Source organism: Cnephaeus nilssonii (genome assembly GCF_951640355.1).
Source record: "Cnephaeus nilssonii genome assembly, chromosome: Y".
Classification (NCBI taxonomy): Eukaryota; Metazoa; Chordata; class Mammalia; order Chiroptera; family Vespertilionidae; genus Cnephaeus; species Cnephaeus nilssonii.
Genome location: NC_137096.1, coordinates 3,889,655 through 3,917,066, shown reverse-complemented (window position 1 = coordinate 3,917,066; position 27,412 = coordinate 3,889,655).

Below are 27,412 nucleotides of genomic sequence, written 5' to 3'. Positions count from 1 at the left end.
CCTGCTCTCTCCTCCTGGCCTGAACCCCTGACTGCCTACCTGCTCTCTCCTCCTGGCCTGATCCCCCTGACTGCCTACCTGCTCTCTCCTCCTGGACTGATCCCGCTGACTGCCTACCTGCTCTCTCCTCCTGACTTGATCCCCCTGACTGCCTAACTGCTCTCTCCTCCTGGCCTGATCCCCCTGACTGCCTACCTGCTCTCTCCTCCTGGCCTGAACCCCTGACTGCCTACCTGCTCTCTCCTCCTGGCCTGATCCCCCTGACTGCCTACCTGCTCTCTCCTCCTGGACTGATCCCCCTGACTGCCTACCTGCTCTCTCCTCCTGGACTGATCCCCCTGACTGCCTACCTGCTCTCTCCTCCTGGCCTGATCCCCCTGACTGCCTACCTGCTCTCTCCTCCTGGACTGATAACCCTGACTGCCTACCTGCTCTCTCCTCCTGGCCTGATCCCCCTGACTGCCTAACTGCTCTGTCCTCCTGGCCTGATCCCCCTGACTGCCTACCTGCTCTCTCCTCCTGGCCTGATCTCCCTGACTGCCTACCTGCTATCTCCTCCTAGCTGATCCCCCTGACTGCCTACCTGCTCTCTCCTCCTGGCCTGATCCACCTGACTGTCTACCTGCTCTCTCCTCCTGGCCTGATCCCCCTGACTGTCTACCTGCTCTCTCCTCCTGGCCTGATCCCCCTGACTGCCTACCTGCTCTCTCCTCCTGGCCTGATCCCCCTGACTGCCGAACTGCTCTTCCCTTCTGTCCTGATCCCCCTGACTGCCTACCTGCTCTTTCCTCCTGGCCTGATCCCCCTGACTGCCTACCTGCTCTATCCTCCTGGCCTGATCCCCCTAACTGCCTAACTGCTCTCTCCTCCTGGCCTGATCCCCCTAACTGCCTACCTGCTCTTTCCTCCTGGCTGATCGCCCTGACTGCCTACCTGCTCTCTCGTCCTGGCCTGATCCACCTGACTGCCTACCTGCTCTCTCCTCCTGGCCTGATCCCCCTGACTGCCTACCTGCTCTCTCCTCCTGGCCTGATCCCCCTGACTGCCTACCTGCTCTCTCCTCCTGGACTGATCCCCCTGACTGCCTACCTGCTCTCTCCTCCTGGCCTGATCCCCCTGAATGCCTACCTACTCGCTCCTCCTGGACTGATCCCCCTGACTGCCTACCTGCTTGCTCCTCCTGGCCTTATCCCCCTGACTGCCTACCTGCTCTCTCCTCCTGTCCTCATCCCCCAGACTACCAAACTGCTCTTCCCTTCTGACCTGATATTCCTGACTGCCTACCTGCTCTCTCCTCCTGGACTCATCCCCCAGACTACCTACCTGCTCTTCCCTTCCGGTGTGATCCCCTGACTGCCTAACTGCTCTCTCCTCCTGGCTGATCCCATTGACTGCCTACCTCCTCTCTCCTCCTTGCCTGATCGCCCTGACTGCCTACCTGCTCTGTACTCCTGGCCTGATCCCCCTGACTGCCTACCTGCTCTCTCCTCCTGGCCTGATCTCCCTGACTGCCTACCTGCTCTCTCCTCCTAGCTGATCCCCTGATTGCCTACCTGCTCTCTCCTCCTGGCCTGATCCCTCTGACTGCCTACCTGCTCTCTCCTCCTGGCCTGATCCCCCTGACTGCCTACCTACTCTCTCCTCCTGGCCTGATCCCTCTGACTGCCTACCTGCTCTCTCCTCCTGGCCTGATCCCTCTGACTGCCTAACTGCTCTCTCCTCCTGGCCTGATCTCCCTGACTGCCTACCTGCTCTCTCCTCCTAGCTGATCCCCTGATTGCCTACCTGCTCTCTCCTCCTGGACTGATCCCCCTGACTGCCTAACTGCTCTTCCATTCTGGCCTGATCCCCCCAACTGCCTACCTGCTCTCTCCTCCTGGCCTGATCCCCCTGACTGCCTACCTGCTCTCTCCTCCTGGCCTGATCCCCCTGACTGCCTACCCGCTCTCTCCTCCTGGCCTGATCCCCCTGACTGCCTACCTGCTCTCTCCTCCTGGCCTGATCCCCCTGACTGCCTAACTGCTCTTCCCTTCTGGCCTGATCCCACAGACTACCTAACTGCTCTTCCCTTCCGGTCTGATCCCCCTGACTGCCTACCTGCTCTCTCCTCCTGGCCTGATTCCCCTGACTGCCTACCTGCTCTCTCCTCCTGGCCTGATCCCCCTGACTGCCTACCTGCTCTCTCCTCCTGGACTGATCCCCCTGACTGCATACCTGCTCTCTCCTCCAGGACTGATCCCACTGACTGCCTACCTGACTCTCCTCCTCTCCTGATCCCCCTGACTGCCTACCTGCTCTTCCCTTCCGGCCTGATCCCCCTGACTGCCTAACTGCTCTCTCCTCCTGGAGGATCCCCCTGACTGCCTACCTGCTCTCTCCTCCTGGCCTGATCCCCCTGACTGCCTACCTGCTCTCTCCTCCTGGCCTGATCCCCCTGACTGCCTAACTGCTCTTCCCTTCTGTCCTGAACCCCTGACTGGCTACCTGCTCTCTCCTCCTGGCCTGATCCCCCTGACTGCCTACCTGCTCTCTCCTCCTGACCTGATCCCCCTGACTGCCTACCTGCTCTCTCCTCCTGGCCTGAACCCCTGACTCCCTACCTGCTCTCTCCTCCTGGCCTGAACCCCCTGACTGCCTACCTGCTCTCTCCTCCTGGACTGATCCCCCTGACTACCTAACTGCTCTTCCCTTCTGGCCTGATCCCACAGACTACCTAACTGTGCTTCCCTTCCGGCCTGATCCCCCTGCCTGCCTACCTGCTCTCTCCTCCTGGACTGATCCCCCTGACTGCCTACCTGCTCTCTCCTCCTGGCCTCATCCCCCTGAATGCCTAACTGCTCTTCCCTTCTGGCCTGATCCCACTGACTGGCTACCTGCTCTCTCCTCCTGGCCTGATCCCCCTGAATGCCTACCTGCTCTCTCCTCCTGACCTGATCCCCCTGACTGTCTAACTTCTCTCTCCTCCTGGCCTGATCCCCCTGACTGCCTACCTGCTCTGTCCTCCTGGCCTGATCCCCCTGACTGCCTACCTGCTCTCTCCTCCTGGCCTGATGCCCCTGACTGCCTACCTGCTCTCTTCTCCTGGCCTGATCCCCCTGACTGCCTACCTGCTCTCTCCTCCTGGCCTGATCCCCCTGACTGCCTAACTGCTCTTCCCTTCCTGCCTGATCCCACAGACTACCTAACTGCTCTTCCTTTCCGGCCTGATCCCCCTGACTGCCTACCTGCTCTCTCCTCCTCGCCTGATCCCCCTGACTGGCTACCTGCTCTCTCCTCCTGGCCTGATCCCCCTGACTGCCTACCTGCTCTCTCCTCCAGGCCTGATCCCCCTGACTGACTACCTGCTCTCTCCTCCTGGACTGATCCCCCTGACTGCCTAACTGCTCTCTCCTGCTGGCCTGATCCCCCTGACTGCCTACCTGCTCTCTCCTCCTGGACTGATCCCCCTGACTGCCTACCTGCTCTCTCCTCCTGGCCTGATCCCCGTGACTGCCTACCTGCTCTTCCCTTCTGACCTGATCTTCCTGACTGCCTACCTGCTCTCTCCTCCTGGCCTCATCCCCCAGACTACCTAACTGCTCTTCCCTTCTAACCTGATATTCCTAACTGCCTACCTGCTCTCTCCTCCTGGCCTCATCCCCGAGATACCTAACTGCTCTTCCCTTCTGAACTCATATTCCTGACTGCCTACCTGCTCTCTCCTACTGGCCTCATCACCAGACTACCTAACTGCTCTTCCCTTCTGACCTGATCTTCCTGACTGCCTACCTGCTCTCTCCTCCTGGACTGATCCCCCTGACTTCCTACCTTCTCTCAACTCCTGGCCTGATCCCCCTGACTGCCTACCTGCTCTCTCCTCCTGGCCAGATCCACCTGACTGCCTACCTGCTCTCTCCTCTTGACCTGATCCCCCTGACTGCCTACCTGCTCTCTCCTCCTGGACTGATCCCCCTGCCTGCCTACCTGACTCTCCTCCTGGCCTAATCCCCCTGACTGCCTACCTGCTCTTCCTTTCCGCCCTGATCCCCCTGACTGCCTAACTGCTCTCTCCTCCTGGCTGATCCCCTGACTGCCTACCTGCTCTCTCTTCCTGGCCTTATCCCCCTGACTGCCTAACTGCTCTTCCCTTCCTGCCTGATCCCACAGACTACCTAACTGCTCTTCCTTTCCGGCCTGATCCCCCTGACTGCCTACCTGCTCTCTCCTCCTCGCCTGATCCCCCTGACTGGCTACCTGCTCTCTCCTCCTGGCCTGATCCCCCTGACTGCCTACCTGCTCTCTCCTCCAGGCCTGATCCCCCTGACTGACTACCTGCTCTCTCCTCCTGGACTGATCCCCCTGACTGCCTAACTGCTCTCTCCTGCTGGCCTGATCCCCCTGACTGCCTACCTGCTCTCTCCTCCTGGACTGATCCCCCTGACTGCCTACCTGCTCTCTCCTCCTGGCCTGATCCCCCTGACTGCCTACCTGCTCATCCCTTCTGACCTGATCTTCCTGACTGCCTACCTGCTCTCTCCTCCTGGCCTCATCCCCCAGACTACCTAACTGCTCTTCCCTTCTAACCTGATATTCCTAACTGCCTACCTGCTCTCTCCTCCTGGCCTCATCCCCGAGACTACCTAACTGCTCTTCCCTTCTGAACTCATATTCCTGACTGCCTACCTGCTCTCTCCTACTGGCCTCATCACCAGACTACCTAACTGCTCTTCACTTCTGACCTGATCTTCCTGACTGCCTACCTGCTCTCTCCTCCTGGACTGATCCCCCTGACTTCCTACCTTCTCTCAACTCCTGGCCTGATCCCCCTGACTGCCTACCTGCTCTCTCCTCCTGGCCAGATCCACCTGACTGCCTACCTGCTCTCTCCTCTTGACCTGATCCCCCTGACTGCCTACCTGCTCGCTCCTCCTGGCCTGATCCCCCTGACTGCCTACCTGCTCTTCCCTTCCGGCCTGATCCCCTGACTGCCTAACTGCTCTCTCCTCCTGGCTGTTCCCCCTGATTGCCTACCTGCTCTCTCCTCCTTGCCTGATCGCCGTGACTGCCTACCTACTCTGTCCTCCTGGCCTGATCCCCCTGACTGCCTACATGCTCTCTCCTCCTGGACTGATCCCACTGACTGCCTACCTGACTCTCCTCCTGGACTGATCCCCTGACTGCCTACCTGCTCTCTCCTCCTGTCCTGATCCCCCTGACTGCCTACCTGCTCTCTCCTCCTGGCTTGATCCCCCTGAGTGCCTACCTGCTCTCTCCTCCTGGCCTGATCCCCCTGACTGCCTAACTGCTCTTCCCTTCTGGCCTGATCCCCCTGATGGCTACCTGCTCTCTCCTCCTGGCCTGATCCCCCTGAATGCCTACCTGCTCTCTCCTCCTGACCTGATCCCCCTTACTGCCTAACTGCTCTCTCCTCCTGGCCTGATCCCCCTGACTGCCTACCTGCTCTCTCCTCCTGGCCTGAACCCCTGACTGCCTACCTGCTCTCTCCTCCTGGCCTGATCCCCCTGACTGCCTACCTGCTCTCTCCTCCTGGACTGATCCCGCTGACTGCCTACCTGCTCTCTCCTCCTGACTTGATCCCCCTGACTGCCTAACTGCTCTCTCCTCCTGGCCTGATCCCCCTGACTGCCTACCTGCTCTCTCCTCCTGGCCTGAACCCCTGACTGCCTACCTGCTCTCTCCTCCTGGCCTGATCCCCCTGACTGCCTACCTGCTCTCTCCTCCTGGACTGATCCCCCTGACTGCCTACCTGCTCTCTCCTCCTGGACTGATCCCCCTGACTGCCTACCTGCTCTCTCCTCCTGGCCTGATCCCCCTGACTGCCTACCTGCTCTCTCCTCCTGGACTGATAACCCTGACTGCCTACCTGCTCTCTCCTCCTGGCCTGATCCCCCTGACTGCCTAACTGCTCTGTCCTCCTGGCCTGATCCCCCTGACTGCCTACCTGCTCTCTCCTCCTGGCCTGATCTCCCTGACTGCCTACCTGCTATCTCCTCCTAGCTGATCCCCCTGACTGCCTACCTGCTCTCTCCTCCTGGCCTGATCCACCTGACTGTCTACCTGCTCTCTCCTCCTGGCCTGATCCCCCTGACTGTCTACCTGCTCTCTCCTCCTGGCCTGATCCCCCTGACTGCCTACCTGCTCTCTCCTCCTGGCCTGATCCCCCTGACTGCCGAACTGCTCTTCCCTTCTGTCCTGATCCCCCTGACTGCCTACCTGCTCTTTCCTCCTGGCCTGATCCCCCTGACTGCCTACCTGCTCTATCCTCCTGGCCTGATCCCCCTAACTGCCTAACTGCTCTCTCCTCCTGGCCTGATCCCCCTAACTGCCTACCTGCTCTTTCCTCCTGGCTGATCGCCCTGACTGCCTACCTGCTCTCTCGTCCTGGCCTGATCCACCTGACTGCCTACCTGCTCTCTCCTCCTGGCCTGATCCCCCTGACTGCCTACCTGCTCTCTCCTCCTGGCCTGATCCCCCTGACTGCCTACCTGCTCTCTCCTCCTGGACTGATCCCCCTGACTGCCTACCTGCTCTCTCCTCCTGGCCTGATCCCCCTGAATGCCTACCTACTCGCTCCTCCTGGACTGATCCCCCTGACTGCCTACCTGCTTGCTCCTCCTGGCCTTATCCCCCTGACTGCCTACCTGCTCTCTCCTCCTGTCCTCATCCCCCAGACTACCAAACTGCTCTTCCCTTCTGACCTGATATTCCTGACTGCCTACCTGCTCTCTCCTCCTGGACTCATCCCCCAGACTACCTACCTGCTCTTCCCTTCCGGTGTGATCCCCTGACTGCCTAACTGCTCTCTCCTCCTGGCTGATCCCATTGACTGCCTACCTCCTCTCTCCTCCTTGCCTGATCGCCCTGACTGCCTACCTGCTCTGTACTCCTGGCCTGATCCCCCTGACTGCCTACCTGCTCTCTCCTCCTGGCCTGATCTCCCTGACTGCCTACCTGCTCTCTCCTCCTAGCTGATCCCCTGATTGCCTACCTGCTCTCTCCTCCTGGCCTGATCCCTCTGACTGCCTACCTGCTCTCTCCTCCTGGCCTGATCCCCCTGACTGCCTACCTACTCTCTCCTCCTGGCCTGATCCCTCTGACTGCCTACCTGCTCTCTCCTCCTGGCCTGATCCCTCTGACTGCCTAACTGCTCTCTCCTCCTGGCCTGATCTCCCTGACTGCCTACCTGCTCTCTCCTCCTAGCTGATCCCCTGATTGCCTACCTGCTCTCTCCTCCTGGACTGATCCCCCTGACTGCCTAACTGCTCTTCCATTCTGGCCTGATCCCCCCAACTGCCTACCTGCTCTCTCCTCCTGGCCTGATCCCCCTGACTGCCTACCTGCTCTCTCCTCCTGGCCTGATCCCCCTGACTGCCTACCCGCTCTCTCCTCCTGGCCTGATCCCCCTGACTGCCTACCTGCTCTCTCCTCCTGGCCTGATCCCCCTGACTGCCTAACTGCTCTTCCCTTCTGGCCTGATCCCACAGACTACCTAACTGCTCTTCCCTTCCGGTCTGATCCCCCTGACTGCCTACCTGCTCTCTCCTCCTGGCCTGATTCCCCTGACTGCCTACCTGCTCTCTCCTCCTGGCCTGATCCCCCTGACTGCCTACCTGCTCTCTCCTCCTGGACTGATCCCCCTGACTGCATACCTGCTCTCTCCTCCAGGACTGATCCCACTGACTGCCTACCTGACTCTCCTCCTCTCCTGATCCCCCTGACTGCCTACCTGCTCTTCCCTTCCGGCCTGATCCCCCTGACTGCCTAACTGCTCTCTCCTCCTGGAGGATCCCCCTGACTGCCTACCTGCTCTCTCCTCCTGGCCTGATCCCCCTGACTGCCTACCTGCTCTCTCCTCCTGGCCTGATCCCCCTGACTGCCTAACTGCTCTTCCCTTCTGTCCTGAACCCCTGACTGGCTACCTGCTCTCTCCTCCTGGCCTGATCCCCCTGACTGCCTACCTGCTCTCTCCTCCTGACCTGATCCCCCTGACTGCCTACCTGCTCTCTCCTCCTGGCCTGAACCCCTGACTCCCTACCTGCTCTCTCCTCCTGGCCTGAACCCCCTGACTGCCTACCTGCTCTCTCCTCCTGGACTGATCCCCCTGACTACCTAACTGCTCTTCCCTTCTGGCCTGATCCCACAGACTACCTAACTGTGCTTCCCTTCCGGCCTGATCCCCCTGCCTGCCTACCTGCTCTCTCCTCCTGGACTGATCCCCCTGACTGCCTACCTGCTCTCTCCTCCTGGCCTCATCCCCCTGAATGCCTAACTGCTCTTCCCTTCTGGCCTGATCCCACTGACTGGCTACCTGCTCTCTCCTCCTGGCCTGATCCCCCTGAATGCCTACCTGCTCTCTCCTCCTGACCTGATCCCCCTGACTGTCTAACTTCTCTCTCCTCCTGGCCTGATCCCCCTGACTGCCTACCTGCTCTGTCCTCCTGGCCTGATCCCCCTGACTGCCTACCTGCTCTCTCCTCCTGGCCTGATGCCCCTGACTGCCTACCTGCTCTCTTCTCCTGGCCTGATCCCCCTGACTGCCTACCTGCTCTCTCCTCCTGGCCTGATCCCCCTGACTGCCTAACTGCTCTTCCCTTCCTGCCTGATCCCACAGACTACCTAACTGCTCTTCCTTTCCGGCCTGATCCCCCTGACTGCCTACCTGCTCTCTCCTCCTCGCCTGATCCCCCTGACTGGCTACCTGCTCTCTCCTCCTGGCCTGATCCCCCTGACTGCCTACCTGCTCTCTCCTCCAGGCCTGATCCCCCTGACTGACTACCTGCTCTCTCCTCCTGGACTGATCCCCCTGACTGCCTAACTGCTCTCTCCTGCTGGCCTGATCCCCCTGACTGCCTACCTGCTCTCTCCTCCTGGACTGATCCCCCTGACTGCCTACCTGCTCTCTCCTCCTGGCCTGATCCCCGTGACTGCCTACCTGCTCTTCCCTTCTGACCTGATCTTCCTGACTGCCTACCTGCTCTCTCCTCCTGGCCTCATCCCCCAGACTACCTAACTGCTCTTCCCTTCTAACCTGATATTCCTAACTGCCTACCTGCTCTCTCCTCCTGGCCTCATCCCCGAGATACCTAACTGCTCTTCCCTTCTGAACTCATATTCCTGACTGCCTACCTGCTCTCTCCTACTGGCCTCATCACCAGACTACCTAACTGCTCTTCCCTTCTGACCTGATCTTCCTGACTGCCTACCTGCTCTCTCCTCCTGGACTGATCCCCCTGACTTCCTACCTTCTCTCAACTCCTGGCCTGATCCCCCTGACTGCCTACCTGCTCTCTCCTCCTGGCCAGATCCACCTGACTGCCTACCTGCTCTCTCCTCTTGACCTGATCCCCCTGACTGCCTACCTGCTCTCTCCTCCTGGACTGATCCCCCTGCCTGCCTACCTGACTCTCCTCCTGGCCTAATCCCCTTGACTGCCTACCTGCTCTTCCTTTCCGCCCTGATCCCCCTGACTGCCTAACTGCTCTCTCCTCCTGGCTGATCCCCTGACTGCCTACCTGCTCTCTCTTCCTGGCCTTATCCCCCTGACTGCCTACCTGCTCTCTCCTCCTGGCCTGATCCCCCTGACTGCCTACCTGCTCTCTCCTCCTGGCCTGATCCCCCTGACTGTCTAACTGATCTTCCCTTCTGGCCTGATCCCCCTGATGGCTACCTGCTCTCTCCTCCTGGCCTGATCCCCCTGACTGCCTACCTGCTCTCTCCTCCTGGCCTGATCCCTCTGACTGCCTACCTGCTCTCTCCTCCTGGCCTGATCCCCCTGATTGCCTACCTGCTCTCTCCTCCTGGCCTCATGCCCCAGACTACCTAACTGCTCTTCCCTTCTGACCTGATATTCCTGACTGCCTACCTGCTCTCTCCTCCTGGCCTCATCACCAGACTACCTAACTGCTCTTCCCTTCTGACCTGATCTTCCTGACTGCCTACCTGCTCTCTCCTCCTGTACTGATCCCCCTGACTACCTACCTGCTCTCTCCTCCTGGCCTGATCCCCCTGACTGCCTACCTGCTCTCTCCTCCTGGCCAGATCCACCTGACTGCCTACCTGCTCTCTCCTCCTGACCTGATCCCCCTGACTGCCTACCTGCTCTCTCCTCCTGGACTGATCCTCCTGACTGCCTACCTGACTCTCCTCCTGGCCTGATCCTCCAGACTGCCTACCTGCCCTTCCCTTCCGGCCTGATCCCCTGACTGCCTAAGTGCTCTCTCCTCCTGGCTGCTCCCCTGATTGCCTACCTGCTCTCTCCTCCTTGCCTGATCGCCCTGACTGCCTACCTGCTCTGTCCTCCTGGCCTGATCCCCCTGACTGCCTACCTGCTCTCTCCTCCTGGCCTGATCTCCCTGACTGCCTACCTGCTATCTCCTCCTAGCTGATCCCCCTGACTGCCTACCTGCTCTCTCCTCCTGGCCTGAACCACCTGACTGCCTACCTGCTCTCTCCTCCTGGCCTGATCCCCCTGACTGTCTACCTGCTCTCTCCTCCTGGCCTGATCCCCCTGACTGCCTACCTGCTCTCTCCTCCTGGCCTGATCCCCCTGACTGCCGAACTGCTCTTCCCTTCTGTCCTGATCCCCCTGACTGCCTACCTGCTCTCTCCTCCTAGATGATCCCCCTGACTGCCTACCTGCTCTCTCCTCCTGGCCTGATCCCCCTAACTGCCTACCTGCTCTTTCCTCCTGGCTGATCCCCCTGACTGCCTACCTGCTCTCTCGTCCTGGACTGATCCCCCTGACTGCATACCTGCTCTCTCCTCCTAGGTGATCCCCTGATTGCCTACCTGCTCTCTCCTCCTGGACTGATCCCCCTGACTGCCTAACTGCTCTTCCATTCTGGCCTGATCCCCCCAACTGCCTACCTGCTCTCTCCTCCTGGCCTGATCCCCCTGACTGCCTACCTGCTCTCTCCTCCTGGCCTGATCCCCCTGACTGCCTACCCGCTCTCTCCTCCTGGCCTGATCCCCCTGACTGCCTACCTGCTCTCTCCTCCTGGCCTGATCCCCCTGACTGCCTAACTGCTCTTCCCTTCTGGCCTGATCCCACAGACTACCTAACTGCTCTTCCCTTCCGGTCTGATCCCCCTGACTGCCTACCTGCTCTCTCCTCCTGGCCTGATTCCCCTGACTGCCTACCTGCTCTCTCCTCCTGGCCTGATCCCCCTGACTGCCTACCTGCTCTCTCCTCCTGGACTGATCCCCCTGACTTCATACCTGCTCTCTCCTCCAGGACTGATCCCACTGACTGCCTACCTGACTCTCCTCCTTGCCTGATCCCCCTGACTGCCTACCTGCTCTTCCCTTCCGGCCTGATCCCCCTGACTGCCTAACTGCTCTCTCCTCCTGGAGGATCCCCCTGACTGCCTACCTGCTCTCTCCTCCTGGCCTGATCCCCCTGACTGGCTACCTGCTCTCTCCTCCTGGCCTGATCCCCCTGACTGCCTACCTGCTCTCTCCTCCTGGCCTGATCTCCCTGACTGCCTACCTGCTCTCTTCTCCTGGCCTGATCCCCCTTACTGCCTACCTGCTCTTCCCTTCTGGCCTGATCCCCGTGACTGCCTAACTACTCTCTCCTCTCCTGTTTCATCCCCCTGACTGCTTACCTGCTCTCTACTCCTGGACTGATCCCCCTGACTGCCTACCTGCTCTCTCCTCCTGGCCTGATCCCCCTGACTGCCTAACTGCTCTTCCCTTCTGGCCTGAACCCCTGACTGGCTACCTGCTCTCTCCTCCTGGCCTGATCCCCCTGACTGCCTACCTGCTCTCTCCTCCTGACCTGATCCCCCTGACTGCCTACCTGCTCTCTCCTCCTGGCCTGAACCCCTGACTCCCTACCTGCTCTCTCCTCCTGGCCTGAACCCCCTGACTGCCTACCTGCTCTCTTCTCCTGGCCTGATCCCCCTGACTGCCTACCTGCTCTCTCCTCCTGGCCTGATCCCCCTGACTGCCTAACTGCTCTTCACTTCCTGCCTGATCCCACAGACTACCTAACTGCTCTTCCTTTCCGGCCTGATCCCCCTGACTGCCTACCTGCTCTCTCCTCCTGGACTGATCCCCCTGACTGCCTACCTGCTCTCTCCTCCTGGCCTCATCCCCCTGAATGCCTAACTGCTCTTCCCTTCTGGCCTGATCCCACTGACTGGCTACCTGCTCTCTCCTCCTGGCCTGATCCCCCTGACTGCCTACCTGCTCTCTCCTCCTGACCTGATCCCCCTGACTGTCTAACTTCTCTCTCCTCCTGGCCTGATCCCCCTGACTGCCTACCTGCTCTGTCCTCCTGGCCTGATCCTCCTGACTGCCTACCTGCTCTCTCCTCCTGGCCTGATGCCCCTGATGCCTACCTGCTCTCTTCTCCTGGCCTGATCCCCCTGACTGCCTACCTGCTCTCTCCTCCTGGCCTGATCCCCCTGACTGCCTAACTGCTCTTCCCTTCCTGCCTGATCCCACAGACTACCTAACTGCTCTTCCTTTCCGGCCTGATCCCCCTGACTGCCTACCTGCTCTCTCCTCCTCGCCTGATCCCCCTGACTGGCTACCTGCTCTCTCCTCCTGGCCTGATCCCCCTGACTGCCTACCTGCTCTCTCCTCCAGGCCTGATCCCCCTGACTGACTACCTGCTCTCTCCTCCTGGACTGATCCCCCTGACTGCCTAACTGCTCTCTCCTGCTGGCCTGATCCCCCTGACTGCCTACCTGCTCTCTCCTCCTGGACTGATCCCCCTGACTGCCTACCTGCTCTCTCCTCCTGGCCTGATCCCCCTGACTGCCTACCTGCTCATCCCTTCTGACCTGATCTTCTTGACTGCCTACCTGCTCTCTCCTCCTGGCCTCATCCCCCAGACTACCTAACTGCTCTTCCCTTCTAACCTGATATTCCTAACTGCCTACCTGCTCTCTCCTCCTGGCCTCATCCCCGAGACTACCTAACTGCTCTTCCCTTCTGAACTCATATTCCTGACTGCCTACCTGCTCTCTCCTACTGGCCTCATCACCAGACTACCTAACTGCTCTTCACTTCTGACCTGATCTTCCTGACTGCCTACCTGCTCTCTCCTCCTGGACTGATCCCCCTGACTTCCTACCTTCTCTCAACTCCTGGCCTGATCCCCCTGACTGCCTACCTGCTCTCTCCTCCTGGCCAGATCCACCTGACTGCCTACCTGCTCTCTCCTCTTGACCTGATCCCCCTGACTGCCTACCTGCTCGCTCCTCCTGGCCTGATCCCCCTGACTGCCTACCTGCTCTTCCCTTCCGGCCTGATCCCCTGACTGCCTAACTGCTCTCTCCTCCTGGCTGTTCCCCCTGATTGCCTACCTGCTCTCTCCTCCTTGCCTGATCGCCGTGACTGCCTACCTACTCTGTCCTCCTGGCCTGATCCCCCTGACTGCCTACATGCTCTCTCCTCCTGGACTGATCCCACTGACTGCCTACCTGACTCTCCTCCTGGACTGATCCCCTGACTGCCTACCTGCTCTCTCCTCCTGTCCTGATCCCCCTGACTGCCTACCTGCTCTCTCCTCCTGGCTTGATCCCCCTGAGTGCCTACCTGCTCTCTCCTCCTGGCCTGATCCCCCTGACTGCCTAACTGCTCTTCCCTTCTGGCTTGATCCCCCTGATGGCTACCTGCTGTCTCCTCCTGGCCTGATCCCCCTGACTGCCTACCTCCTCTCTCCTCCTGACCTGATCCCCCTTACTGCCTAACTGCTCTCTCCTCCTGGCCTGATCCCCCTGACTGCCTACCTGCTCTCTCCTCCTGGCCTGAACCCCTGACTGCCTACCTGCTCTCTCCTCCTGGCCTGATCCCCCTGACTGCCTACCTGCTCTCTACTCCTGGACTGATCCCGCTGACTGCCTACCTGCTCTCTCCTCCTGACCTGATCCCCCTGACTGCCTAACTGCTCTCTCCTCCTGGCCTGATCCCCCTGACTGCCTACCTGCTCTCTCCTCCTGGCCTGAACCCCTGACTGCCTACCTGCTCTCTCCTCCTGGCCTGATCCCCCTGACTGCCTACCTGCTCTCTCCTCCTGGACTGATCCCCCTGACTGCCTACCTGCTCTCTCCTCCTGGACTGATCCCCCTGACTGCCTACCTGCTCTCTCCTCCTGGCCTGATCCCCCTGACTGCCTACCTGCTCTCTCCTCCTGGACTGATAACCCTGACTGCCTACCTGCTCTCTCCTCCTGGCCTGATCCCCCTGACTGCCTAACTGCTCTTCCCTTCGGGCCTGATCCCACAGACTACCTAACTGCTCTTCCCTTCCGGCCTGATCCCCCTGACTGCCTACCTGCTCTCTCCTCCTGGCTGATCCCATTGACTGCCTACCTGCTCTCTCCTCTTGGACTGATCCCCCTGATGCCTACCTGCTCTCTCCTCCTGGACTGATCCCCTAACTGCCTACCTGCTCTCTCCTCCTGTCCTGATATCCCTGACTGCCTAACTGCTCTTCTCTTCTGGCCTGATCCCCCTGACTGCCTACCTGCTCTCTCCTCCGGGCCTGATTCCCCTGACTGCCTACCTGATCTCTCCTCCTGGACTGATCCCCCTGACTGCCTACCTGCTCTCCTCCTGGACTGATCCCCCTGACTGCCTAACTGCTCTCTCCTCCTGGCTTGATCCACCTGACTGCCTACCTGCTCTATCTTCCTGGCCTGATCCCCCTGACTGCCTACCTGCTCTCTCCTCCTGGACTGATCCCCCTGACTGCCTACCTGCTCTCTCCTCCTGGCCTGATCTCCCTGACTGCCTACCTGCTCTCTCCTCCTAGCTGATCCCCTGATTGCCTACCTGCTCTCTCCTCCTGGCCTGATCCCTCTGACTGCCTACCTGCTCTCTCCTCCTGGCCTGATCCCCCTGACTGCCTACCTACTCTCTCCTCCTGGCCTGATCCCTCTGACTGCCTACCTGCTCTCTCCTCCTGGCCTGATCCCTCTGACTGCCTAACTGCTCTCTCCTCCTGGCCTGATCTCCCTGACTGCCTACCTGCTCTCTCCTCCTAGCTGATCCCCTGATTGCCTACCTGCTCTCTCCTCCTGGACTGATCCCCCTGACTGCCTAACTGCTCTTCCATTCTGGCCTGATCCCCCCAACTGCCTACCTGCTCTCTCCTCCTGGCCTGATCCCCCTGACTGCCTACCTGCTCTCTCCTCCTGGCCTGATCCCCCTGACTGCCTACCCGCTCTCTCCTCCTGGCCTGATCCCCCTGACTGCCTACCTGCTCTCTCCTCCTGGCCTGATCCCCCTGACTGCCTAACTGCTCTTCCCTTCTGGCCTGATCCCACAGACTACCTAACTGCTCTTCCCTTCCGGTCTGATCCCCCTGACTGCCTACCTGCTCTCTCCTCCTGGCCTGATTCCCCTGACTGCCTACCTGCTCTCTCCTCCTGGCCTGATCCCCCTGACTGCCTACCTGCTCTCTCCTCCTGGACTGATCCCCCTGACTGCATACCTGCTCTCTCCTCCAGGACTGATCCCACTGACTGCCTACCTGACTCTCCTCCTCTCCTGATCCCCCTGACTGCCTACCTGCTCTTCCCTTCCGGCCTGATCCCCCTGACTGCCTAACTGCTCTCTCCTCCTGGAGGATCCCCCTGACTGCCTACCTGCTCTCTCCTCCTGGCCTGATCCCCCTGACTGCCTACCTGCTCTCTCCTCCTGGCCTGATCCCCCTGACTGGCTACCTGCTCTCTCCTCCTGGCCTGATCCCCCTGACTGCCTACCTGCTCTCTTCTCCTGGCCTGATCCCCCTTACTGCCTACCTGCTCTTCCCTTCTGGCCTGATCCCCGTGACTGCCTAACTACTCTCTCCTCCTGGCTCATCCCCCTGACTGCTTACCTGCTCTCTACTCCTGGACTGATCCCCCTGACTGCCTACCTGCTCTCTCCTCCTGGCCTGATCCCCCTGACTGCCTAACTGCTCTTCCCTTCTGTCCTGAACCCCTGACTGGCTACCTGCTCTCTCCTCCTGGCCTGATCCCCCTGACTGCCTACCTGCTCTCTCCTCCTGACCTGATCCCCCTGACTGCCTACCTGCTCTCTCCTCCTGGCCTGAACCCCTGACTCCCTACCTGCTCTCTCCTCCTGGCCTGAACCCCCTGACTGCCTACCTGCTCTCTCCTCCTGGACTGATCCCCCTGACTACCTAACTGCTCTTCCCTTCTGGCCTGATCCCACAGACTACCTAACTGTGCTTCCCTTCCGGCCTGATCCCCCTGCCTGCCTACCTGCTCTCTCCTCCTGGACTGATCCCCCTGACTGCCTACCTGCTCTCTCCTCCTGGCCTCATCCCCCTGAATGCCTAACTGCTCTTCCCTTCTGGCCTGATCCCACTGACTGGCTACCTGCTCTCTCCTCCTGGCCTGATCCCCCTGAATGCCTACCTGCTCTCTCCTCCTGACCTGATCCCCCTGACTGTCTAACTTCTCTCTCCTCCTGGCCTGATCCCCCTGACTGCCTACCTGCTCTGTCCTCCTGGCCTGATCCCCCTGACTGCCTACCTGCTCTCTCCTCCTGGCCTGATGCCCCTGACTGCCTACCTGCTCTCTTCTCCTGGCCTGATCCCCCTGACTGCCTACCTGCTCTCTCCTCCTGGCCTGATCCCCCTGACTGCCTAACTGCTCTTCCCTTCCTGCCTGATCCCACAGACTACCTAACTGCTCTTCCTTTCCGGCCTGATCCCCCTGACTGCCTACCTGCTCTCTCCTCCTCGCCTGATCCCCCTGACTGGCTACCTGCTCTCTCCTCCTGGCCTGATCCCCCTGACTGCCTACCTGCTCTCTCCTCCAGGCCTGATCCCCCTGACTGACTACCTGCTCTCTCCTCCTGGACTGATCCCCCTGACTGCCTAACTGCTCTCTCCTGCTGGCCTGATCCCCCTGACTGCCTACCTGCTCTCTCCTCCTGGACTGATCCCCCTGACTGCCTACCTGCTCTCTCCTCCTGGCCTGATCCCCGTGACTGCCTACCTGCTCTTCCCTTCTGACCTGATCTTCCTGACTGCCTACCTGCTCTCTCCTCCTGGCCTCATCCCCCAGACTACCTAACTGCTCTTCCCTTCTAACCTGATATTCCTAACTGCCTACCTGCTCTCTCCTCCTGGCCTCATCCCCGAGATACCTAACTGCTCTTCCCTTCTGAACTCATATTCCTGACTGCCTACCTGCTCTCTCCTACTGGCCTCATCACCAGACTACCTAACTGCTCTTCCCTTCTGACCTGATCTTCCTGACTGCCTACCTGCTCTCTCCTCCTGGACTGATCCCCCTGACTTCCTACCTTCTCTCAACTCCTGGCCTGATCCCCCTGACTGCCTACCTGCTCTCTCCTCCTGGCCAGATCCACCTGACTGCCTACCTGCTCTCTCCTCTTGACCTGATCCCCCTGACTGCCTACCTGCTCTCTCCTCCTGGACTGATCCCCCTGCCTGCCTACCTGACTCTCCTCCTGGCCTAATCCCCCTGACTGCCTACCTGCTCTTCCTTTCCGCCCTGATCCCCCTGACTGCCTAACTGCTCTCTCCTCCTGGCTGATCCCCTGACTGCCTACCTGCTCTCTCTTCCTGGCCTTATCCCCCTGACTGCCTACCTGCTCTCTCCTCCTGGCCTGATCCCCCTGACTGCCTACCTGCTCTCTCCTCCTGGCCTGATCCCCCTGACTGTCTAACTGATCTTCCCTTCTGGCCTGATCCCCCTGATGGCTACCTGCTCTCTCCTCCTGGCCTGATCCCCCTGACTGCCTACCTGCTCTCTCCTCCTGGCCTGATCCCTCTGACTGCCTACCTGCTCTCTCCTCCTGGCCTGATCCCCCTGATTGCCTACCTGCTCTCTCCTCCTGGCCTCATGCCCCAGACTACCTAACTGCTCTTCCCTTCTGACCTGATATTCCTGACTGCCTACCTGCTCTCTCCTCCTGGCCTCATCACCAGACTACCTAACTGCTCTTCCCTTCTGACCTGATCTTCCTGACTGCCTACCTGCTCTCTCCTCCTGTACTGATCCCCCTGACTACCTACCTGCTCTCTCCTCCTGGCCTGATCCCCCTGACTGCCTACCTGCTCTCTCCTCCTGGCCAGATCCACCTGACTGCCTACCTGCTCTCTCCTCCTGACCTGATCCCCCTGACTGCCTACCTGCTCTCTCCTCCTGGACTGATCCTCCTGACTGCCTACCTGACTCTCCTCCTGGCCTGATCCTCCAGACTGCCTACCTGCCCTTCCCTTCCGGCCTGATCCCCTGACTGCCTAAGTGCTCTCTCCTCCTGGCTGCTCCCCCTGATTGCCTACCTGCTTCTCCTCCTTGCCTGATCGCCCTGACTGCCTACCTGCTCTGTCCTCCTGGCCTGATCCCCCTGACTGCCTACCTGCTCTCTCCTCCTGGCCTGATCTCCCTGACTGCCTACCTGCTATCTCCTCCTAGCTGATCCCCCTGACTGCCTACCTGCTCTCTCCTCCTGGCCTGATCCACCTGACTGCCTACCTGCTCTCTCCTCCTGGCCTGATCCCCCTGACTGTCTACCTGCTCTCTCCTCCTGGCCTGATCCCCCTGACTGCCTACCTGCTCTCTCCTCCTGGCCTGATCCCCCTGACTGCCGAACTGCTCTTCCCTTCTGTCCTGATCCCCCTGACTGCCTACCTGCTCTCTCCTCCTAGATGATCCCCCTGACTGCCTACCTGCTCTCTCCTCCTGGCCTGATCCCCCTAACTGCCTACCTGCTCTTTCCTCCTGGCTGATCCCCCTGACTGCCTACCTGCTCTCTCGTCCTGGACTGATCCCCCTGACTGCATACCTGCTCTCTCCTCCTAGGTGATCCCCTGATTGCCTACCTGCTCTCTCCTCCTGGACTGATCCCCCTGACTGCCTAACTGCTCTTCCATTCTGGCCTGATCCCCCCAACTGCCTACCTGCTCTCTCCTCCTGGCCTGATCCCCCTGACTGCCTACCTGCTCTCTCCTCCTGGACTGATCCCCCTGACTACCTACCTGCTCTCTCCTCCTGGCCTGATCCCCCTGACTGCCTACCTGCTCTTCCCTTCCGGCCTGACCTCCCTGACTGGCAACCTGCTCTCTCCTCCTGGCCTGATCCCCCTGACTGCCTACCTGCTCTCTCCTCCAGGCCTGATCCCCCTGACTGACTACCTGCTCTCTCCTCCTGGACTGATCCCCATGACTGCCTAACTGCTCTCTCCTGCTGGCCTGATCCCCCTGACTGCCTACCTGCTCTCTCCTCCTGGACTGATCCCCCTGACTGCCTACCTGCTCTCTCCTCCTGGCCTGATCCCCCTGACTGCCTACCTGTTCTTCCCTTCTGACCTGATCTTCCTGACTGCCTACCTGCTCTCTCCTCCTGGCCTCATCCCCCAGACTACCTAACTGCTCTTCCCTTCTAACCTGATATTCCTAACTGCCTACCTGCTCTCTTCTCCTGGCCTCATCCCCGAGACTACCTAACTGCTATTCCCTTCTGACCTGATATTCCTGACTGCCTACCTGCTCTCTCCTCCTGGCCTCATCACCAGACTACCTAACTGCTCTTCCCTTCTGACCTGATCTTCCTGACTGCCTACCTGCTCTCTCCTCCTGTACTGATCCCCCTGACTGCCTACCTGCTCTCTCCTCCTGGCCTGATCCCCCTGACTGCCTACCTGCTCTCTCCTCCTGGCCAGATCCACCTGACTGCCTACCTGCTCTCTCCTCCTGACCTGATCCCCCTGACTGCCTACCTGCTCTCTCCTCCTGGACTGATCCTCCTGACTGCCTACCTGACTCTCCTCCTGGCCTGATCCTCCAGACTGCCTACCTGCCCTTCCCTTCCGGCCTGATCCCCTGACTGCCTAACTGCTCTCTCCTCCTGGCTGCTCCCCCTGATTGCCTACCTGCTCTCTCCTCCTTGCCTGATCGCCCTGACTGCCTACCTGCTCTGTCCTCCTGGCCTCATCCCCCTGACTGCCTACCTGCTCTCTCCTCCTGGCCTGATCTCCCTGACTGCCTACCTGCTATCTCCTCCTAGCTGATCCCCCTGACTGCCTACCTGCTCTCTCCTCCTGGCCTGATCCACCTGACTGCCTACCTGCTCTCTCCTCCTGGCCTGATCCCCCTGACTGTCTACCTGCTCTCTCCTCCTGGCCTGATCCCCCTGACTGCCTACCTGCTCTCTCCTCCTGGCCTGATCCCCCTGACTGCCGAACTGCTCTTCCCTTCTGTCCTGATCCCCCTGACTGCCTACCTGCTCACTCCTCCTAGATGATCCCCCTGACTGCCTACCTGCTCTCTCCTCCTGGCCTGATCCCCCTAACTGCCTACCTGCTCTTTCCTCCTGGCTGATCCCCCTGACTGCCTACCTGCTCTCTCGTCCTGGCCTGATCCACCTGACTGCCTACCTGCTCTATCCTCCTGGCCTGATCCCCCTGACTGCCTAACTGCTCTTCCCTTCCTGCCTGATCCCACAGACTACCTAACTGCTCTTCCTTTCTGGCCTGATCCCCCTGACTGCCTACCTGCTCTCTCCTCCTGGCCTGATCCCCCTGACTGGCTACCTGCTCTCTCCTCCTGGCCTGATCCCCCTGACTGCCTACCTGCTCTCTCCTCCAGGCCTGATCCCCCTGACTGACTACCTGCTCTCTCCTCCTGGACTGATCCCCCTGACTGCCTAACTGCTCTCTCCTGCTGGCCTGATCCACCTGACTGCCTACCTGCTCTCTCCTCCTGGACTGATCCCCCTGACTGCCTACCTGCTCTCTCCTCCTGGCCTGATCCCCCTGACTGCCTACCTGCTCTTCCCTTCTGACCTTTTCTTCCTGACTGCCTACCTGCTCTCTCCTCCTGGCCTCATCCCCGAGACTACCTAACTGCTCTTCCCTTCTGAACTGATATTCCTGAATGCCTACCTGCTCTCTCCTACTGGCCTCATCACCAGACTACCTAACTGCTCTTCCCTTCTGACCTGATCTTCCTGACTGCCTACCTGCTCTCTCCTCCTGGACTGATCCCCCTGACTTCCTACCTGCTCTCAACTCCTGGCCTGATCCCCCTGACTGCCTACCTGCACTCTCCTCCTGGCCAGATCCACCTGACTGCCTACCTGCTCTCTCCTCTTGACCTGATCCCCCTGACTGCCTACCTGCTCTCTCCTCCTGGACTGATCCCCCTGCCTGCTTACCTGACTCTCCTCCTGGCCTGATACCCCTGACTGCCTACCTGCTCTTCCTTTCCGCCCTGATGCCCCTGACTGCCTAACTGCTCTCTCCTCCTGGCTGATCCCCTGACTGCCTACCTGCTCTCTCCTCCTGGCCTTATCCCCCTGACTGCCTACCTGCTCTCTCCTCCTAGCCTGATCCCCCTGACTGCCTACCTGCTCTCTCCTCCTGGCCTGATCCCCCTGACTGTCTAACTGCTCTTCCCTTCTGGCCTGATCCCCCTGATGGCTACCTGCTCTCTCCTCCTGGCCTGATCCCCCTGACTGCCTACCTGCTCTCTCCTCCTGCCCTGATCCCTCTGACTGCCTACCTGCTCTCTCCTCCTGGCCTCATGCCCCAGACTACCTAACTGCTCTTCCCTTCTGACCTGATATTCCTGACTGCCTACCTGCTCTCTCCTCCTGGCCTCATCCCTGAGACTACCTAACTGCTCTTCCCTTCTGACCTGATATTCCTGACTGCCTACCTGCTCTCTCCTCCTGGCCTCATCACCAGACTACCTAACTGCTCTTCCCTTCTGACCTGATCTTCCTGACTGCCTACCTGCTCTCTCCTCCTGTAATGATCCCCCTGACTGCCTACCTGCTCTCTCCTCCTGGCCTGATCCCCCTGACTGCCTACCTGCTCTCTCCTCCTGGCCAGATCCACCTGACTGCCTACCTGCTCTCTCCTCCTGACCTGATCCCCCTGACTGCCTACCTGCTCTCTCCTCCTGGACTGATCCTCCTGACTGCCTACCTGACTCTCCTCCGGGCCTAATCCTCCAGACTGCCTACCTGCCCTTCCCTTCCGGCCTGATCCCCTGACTGCCTAACTGCTCTCTCCTCCTGGCTGCTCCCCCTGATTGCCTACCTGCTCTCTCCTCCTTGCCTGATCGCCCTGACTGCCTACCTGCTCTGTCCTCCTGGCCTGATCCCCCTGACTGCCTACCTGCTCTCTCCTCCTGGCCTGATCTCCCTGACTGCCTACCTGCTATCTCCTCCTAGCTGATCCCCCTGACTGCCTACCTGCTCTCTCCTCCTGGCCTGATCCACCTGACTGTCTACCTGCTCTCTCCTCCTGGCCTGATCCCCCTGACTGTCTACCTGCTCTCTCCTCCTGGCCTGATCCCCCTGACTGCCTACCTGCTCTCTCCTCCTGGCCTGATCCCCCTGACTGCCGAACTGCTCTTCCCTTCTGTCCTGATCCCCCTGACTGCCTACCTGCTCTTTCCTCCTGGCCTGATCCCCCTGACTGCCTACCTGCTCTATCCTCCTGGCCTGATCCCCCTAACTGCCTAACTGCTCTCTCCACCTGGCCTGATCCCCCTAACTGCCTACCTGCTCTTTCCTCCTGGCTGATCGCCCTGACTGCCTACCTGCTCTCTCGTCCTGGCCTGATCCACCTGACTGCCTACCTGCTCTCTCCTCCTGGCCTGATCCCCCTGACTGCCTACCTGCTCTCTCCTCCTGGCCTGATCCCCCTGACTGCCTACCTGCTCTCTCCTCCTGGCCTGATCCCCCTGACTGCCTACCTGCTCTCTCCTCCTGGCCTGATCCCCCTGAATGCCTACCTACTCGCTCCTCCTGGACTGATCCCCCTGACTGCCTACCTGCTCGCTCCTCCTGGCCTTATCCCCCTGACTGCCTACCTGCTCTCTCCTCCTGTCCTCATCCCCCAGACTACCTAACTGCTCTTCCCTTCTGACCTGATATTCCTGACTGCCTACCTGCTCTCTCCTCCTGGACTCATGCCCCAGACTACCTACCTGCTCTTCCCTTCCGGCGTGATCCCCTGACTGCCTAACTACTCTCTCCTCCTGGCTGATCCCATTGACTGCCTACCTCCTCTCTCCTCCTTGCCTGATCGCCCTGACTGCCTACCTGCTCTGTACTCCTGGCCTGATCCCCCTGACTGCCTACCTGCTCTCTCCTCCTGGCCTGATCTCCCTGACTGCCTACCTGCTCTCTCCTCCTAGCTGATCCCCTGATTGCCTACCTGCTCTCTCCTCCTGGCCTGATCCCTCTGACTGCCTACCTGCTCTCTCCTCCTGGCCTGATCCCCCTGACTGCCTACCCACTCTCTCCTCTTGGCCTGATCCCTCTGACTGCCTACCTGCTCTCTCCTCCTGGCCTGATCCCTCTGACTGCCTAACTGCTCTCTCCTCCTGGCCTGATCTCCCTGACTGCCTACCTGCTCTCTCCTCCTAGCTGATCCCCTGATTGCCTACCTGCTCTCTCCTCCTGGACTGATCCCCCTGACTGCCTAACTGCTCTTCCATTCTGGCCTGATCCCCCCAACTGCCTACCTGCTCTCTCCTCCTGGCCTGATCCCCCTGACTGCCTACCTGCTCTCTCCTCCTGGCCTGATCCCCCTGACTGCCTACCCGCTCTCTCCTCCTGGCCTGATCCCCCTGACTGCCTACCTGCTCTCTCCTCCTGGCCTGATCCCCCTGACTGCCTAACTGCTCTTCCCTTCCGGTCTGATCCCCCTGACTGCCTACCTGCTCTCTCCTCCTGACCTGATCCCCCTGACTGCCTACCTGCTCTCTCCTCCTGGACTGATCCTCCTGACTGCCTACCTGACTCTCCTCCTGGCCTAATCCTCCAGACTGCCTACCTGCCCTTCCCTTCCGGCCTGATCCCCTGACTGCCTAACTGCTCTCTCCTCCTGGCCTGATCCCCCTGACTGCCTAACTGCTCTTCCCTTCTGGCCTGATCCCACAGACTACCTAACTGCTCTTCCCTTCCGGTCTGATCCCCCTGACTGCCTACCTGCTCTCTCCTCCTGACCTGATCCCCCTGACTGCCTACCTGCTCTCTCCTCCTGGACTGATCCTCCTGACTGCCTACCTGACTCTCCTCCTGGCCTAATCCTCCAGACTGCCTACCTGCCCTTCCCTTCCGGCCTGATCCCCTGACTGCCTAACTGCTCTCTCCTCCTGGCTGCTCCCCCTGATTGCCTACCTGCTCTCTCCTCCTTGCCTGATCGCCCTGACTGCCTACCTGCTCTGTCCTCCTGGCCTGATCCCCCTGACTGCCTACCTGCTCTCTCCTCCTGGCCTGATCTCCCTGACTGCCTACCTGCTATCTCCTCCTAGCTGATCCCCCTGACTGCCTACCTGCTCTCTCCTCCTGGCCTGATCCACCTGACTGTCTACCTGCTCTCTCCTCCTGGCCTGATCCCCCTGACTGTCTACCTGCTCTCTCCTCCTGGCCTGATCCCCCTGACTGCCTACCTGCTCTCTCCTCCTGGCCTGATCCCCCTGACTGCCGAACTGCTCTTCCCTTCTGTCCTGATCCCCCTGACTGCCTACCTGCTCTTTCCTCCTGGCCTGATCCCCCTGACTGCCTACCTGCTCTATCCTCCTGGCCTGATCCCCCTAACTGCCTAACTGCTCTCTCCACCTGGCCTGATCCCCCTAACTGCCTACCTGCTCTTTCCTCCTGGCTGATCGCCCTGACTGCCTACCTGCTCTCTCGTCCTGGCCTGATCCACCTGACTGCCTACCTGCTCTCTCCTCCTGGCCTGATCCCCCTGACTGCCTACCTGCTCTCTCCTCCTGGCCTGATCCCCCTGACTGCCTACCTGCTCTCTCCTCCTGGCCTGATCCCCCTGACTGCCTACCTGCTCTCTCCTCCTGGCCTGATCCCCCTGAATGCCTACCTACTCGCTCCTCCTGGACTGATCCCCCTGACTGCCTACCTGCTCGCTCCTCCTGGCCTTATCCCCCTGACTGCCTACCTGCTCTCTCCTCCTGTCCTCATCCCCCAGACTACCTAACTGCTCTTCCCTTCTGACCTGATATTCCTGACTGCCTACCTGCTCTCTCCTCCTGGACTCATGCCCCAGACTACCTACCTGCTCTTCCCTTCCGGCGTGATCCCCTGACTGCCTAACTACTCTCTCCTCCTGGCTGATCCCATTGACTGCCTACCTCCTCTCTCCTCCTTGCCTGATCGCCCTGACTGCCTACCTGCTCTGTACTCCTGGCCTGATCCCCCTGACTGCCTACCTGCTCTCTCCTCCTGGCCTGATCTCCCTGACTGCCTACCTGCTCTCTCCTCCTAGCTGATCCCCTGATTGCCTACCTGCTCTCTCCTCCTGGCCTGATCCCTCTGACTGCCTACCTGCTCTCTCCTCCTGGCCTGATCCCCCTGACTGCCTACCTACTCTCTCCTCCTGGCCTGATCCCTCTGACTGCCTACCTGCTCTCTCCTCCTGGCCTGATCCCTCTGACTGCCTAACTGCTCTCTCCTCCTGGCCTGATCTCCCTGACTGCCTACCTGCTCTCTCCTCCTAGCTGATCCCCTGATTGCCTACCTGCTCTCTCCTCCTGGACTGATCCCCCTGACTGCCTAACTGCTCTTCCATTCTGGCCTGATCCCCCCAACTGCCTACCTGCTCTCTCCTCCTGGCCTGATCCCCCTGACTGCCTACCTGCTCTCTCCTCCTGGCCTGATCCCCCTGACTGCCTACCCGCTCTCTCCTCCTGGCCTGATCCCCCTGACTGCCTACCTGCTCTCTCCTCCTGGCCTGATCCCCCTGACTGCCTAACTGCTCTTCCCTTCTGGCCTGATCCCACAGACTACCTAACTGCTCTTCCCTTCCGGTCTGATCCCCCTGACTGCCTACCTGCTCTCTCCTCCTGGCCTGATTCCCCTGACTGCCTACCTGCTCTCTCCTCCTGGCCTGATCCCCCTGACTGCCTACCTGCTCTCTCCTCCTGGACTGATCCCCCTGACTGCATACCTGCTCTCTCCTCCAGGACTGATCCCACTGACTGCCTACCTGACTCTCCTCCTCTCCTGATCCCCCTGACTGCCTACCTGCTCTTCCCTTCCGGCCTGATCCCCCTGACTGCCTAACTGCTCTCTCCTCCTGGAGGATCCCCCTGACTGCCTACCTGCTCTCTCCTCCTGGCCTGATCCCCCTGACTGGCTACCTGCTCTCTCCTCCTGGCCTGATCCCCCTGACTGCCTACCTGCTCTCTCCTCCTGGCCTGATCTCCCTGACTGCCTACCTGCTCTCTTCTCCTGGCCTGATCCCCCTTACTGCCTACCTGCTCTTCCCTTCTGGCCTGATCCCCGTGAGTGCCTAACTACTCTCTCCTCCTGGTTCATCCCCCTGACTGCTTACCTGCTCTCTACTCCTGGACTGATCCCCCTGACTGCCTACCTGCTCTCTCCTCCTGGCCTGATCCCCCTGACTGCCTAACTGCTCTTCCCTTCTGTCCTGAACCCCTGACTGGCTACCTGCTCTCTCCTCCTGGCCTGATCCCCCTGACTGCCTAACTGCTCTTCCCTTCTGTCCTGAACCCCTGACTGGCTACCTGCTCTCTCCTCCTGACCTGATCCCCCTGACTGCCTACCTGCTCTCTCCTCCTGGACTGATCCTCCTGACTGCCTACCTGACTCTCCTCCTGGCCTGATCCTCCAGACTGCCTACCTGCCCTTCCCTTCCGGCCTGATCCCCTGACTGCCTAACTGCTCTCTCCTCCTGGCTGCTCCCCCTGATTGCCTACCTGCTCTCTCCTCCTTGCCTGATCGCCCTGACTGCCTACCTGCTCTGTCCTCCTGGCCTCATCCCCCTGACTGCCTACCTGCTCTCTCCTCCTGGCCTGATCTCCCTGACTGCCTACCTGCTATCTCCTCCTAGCTGATCCCCCTGACTGCCTACCTGCTCTCTCCTCCTGGCCTGATCCACCTGACTGCCTACCTGCTCTCTCCTCCTGGCCTGATCCCCCTGACTGTCTACCTGCTCTCTCCTCCTGGCCTGATCCCCCTGACTGCCTACCTGCTCTCTCCTCCTGGCCTGATCCCCCTGACTGCCGAACTGCTCTTCCCTTCTGTCCTGATCCCCCTGACTGCCTACCTGCTCACTCCTCCTAGATGATCCCCCTGACTGCCTACCTGCTCTCTCCTCCTGGCCTGATCCCCCTAACTGCCTACCTGCTCTTTCCTCCTGGCTGATCCCCCTGACTGCCTACCTGCTCTCTCGTCCTGGCCTGATCCACCTGACTGCCTACCTGCTCTATCCTCCTGGCCTGATCCCCCTGACTGCCTAACTGCTCTTCCCTTCCTGCCTGATCCCACAGACTACCTAACTGCTCTTCCTTTCCGGCCTGATCCCCCTGACTGCCTACCTGCTCTCTCCTCCTGGCCTGATCCCCCTGACTGGCTACCTGCTCTCTCCTCCTGGCCTGATCCCCCTGACTGCCTACCTGCTCTCTCCTCCAGGCCTGA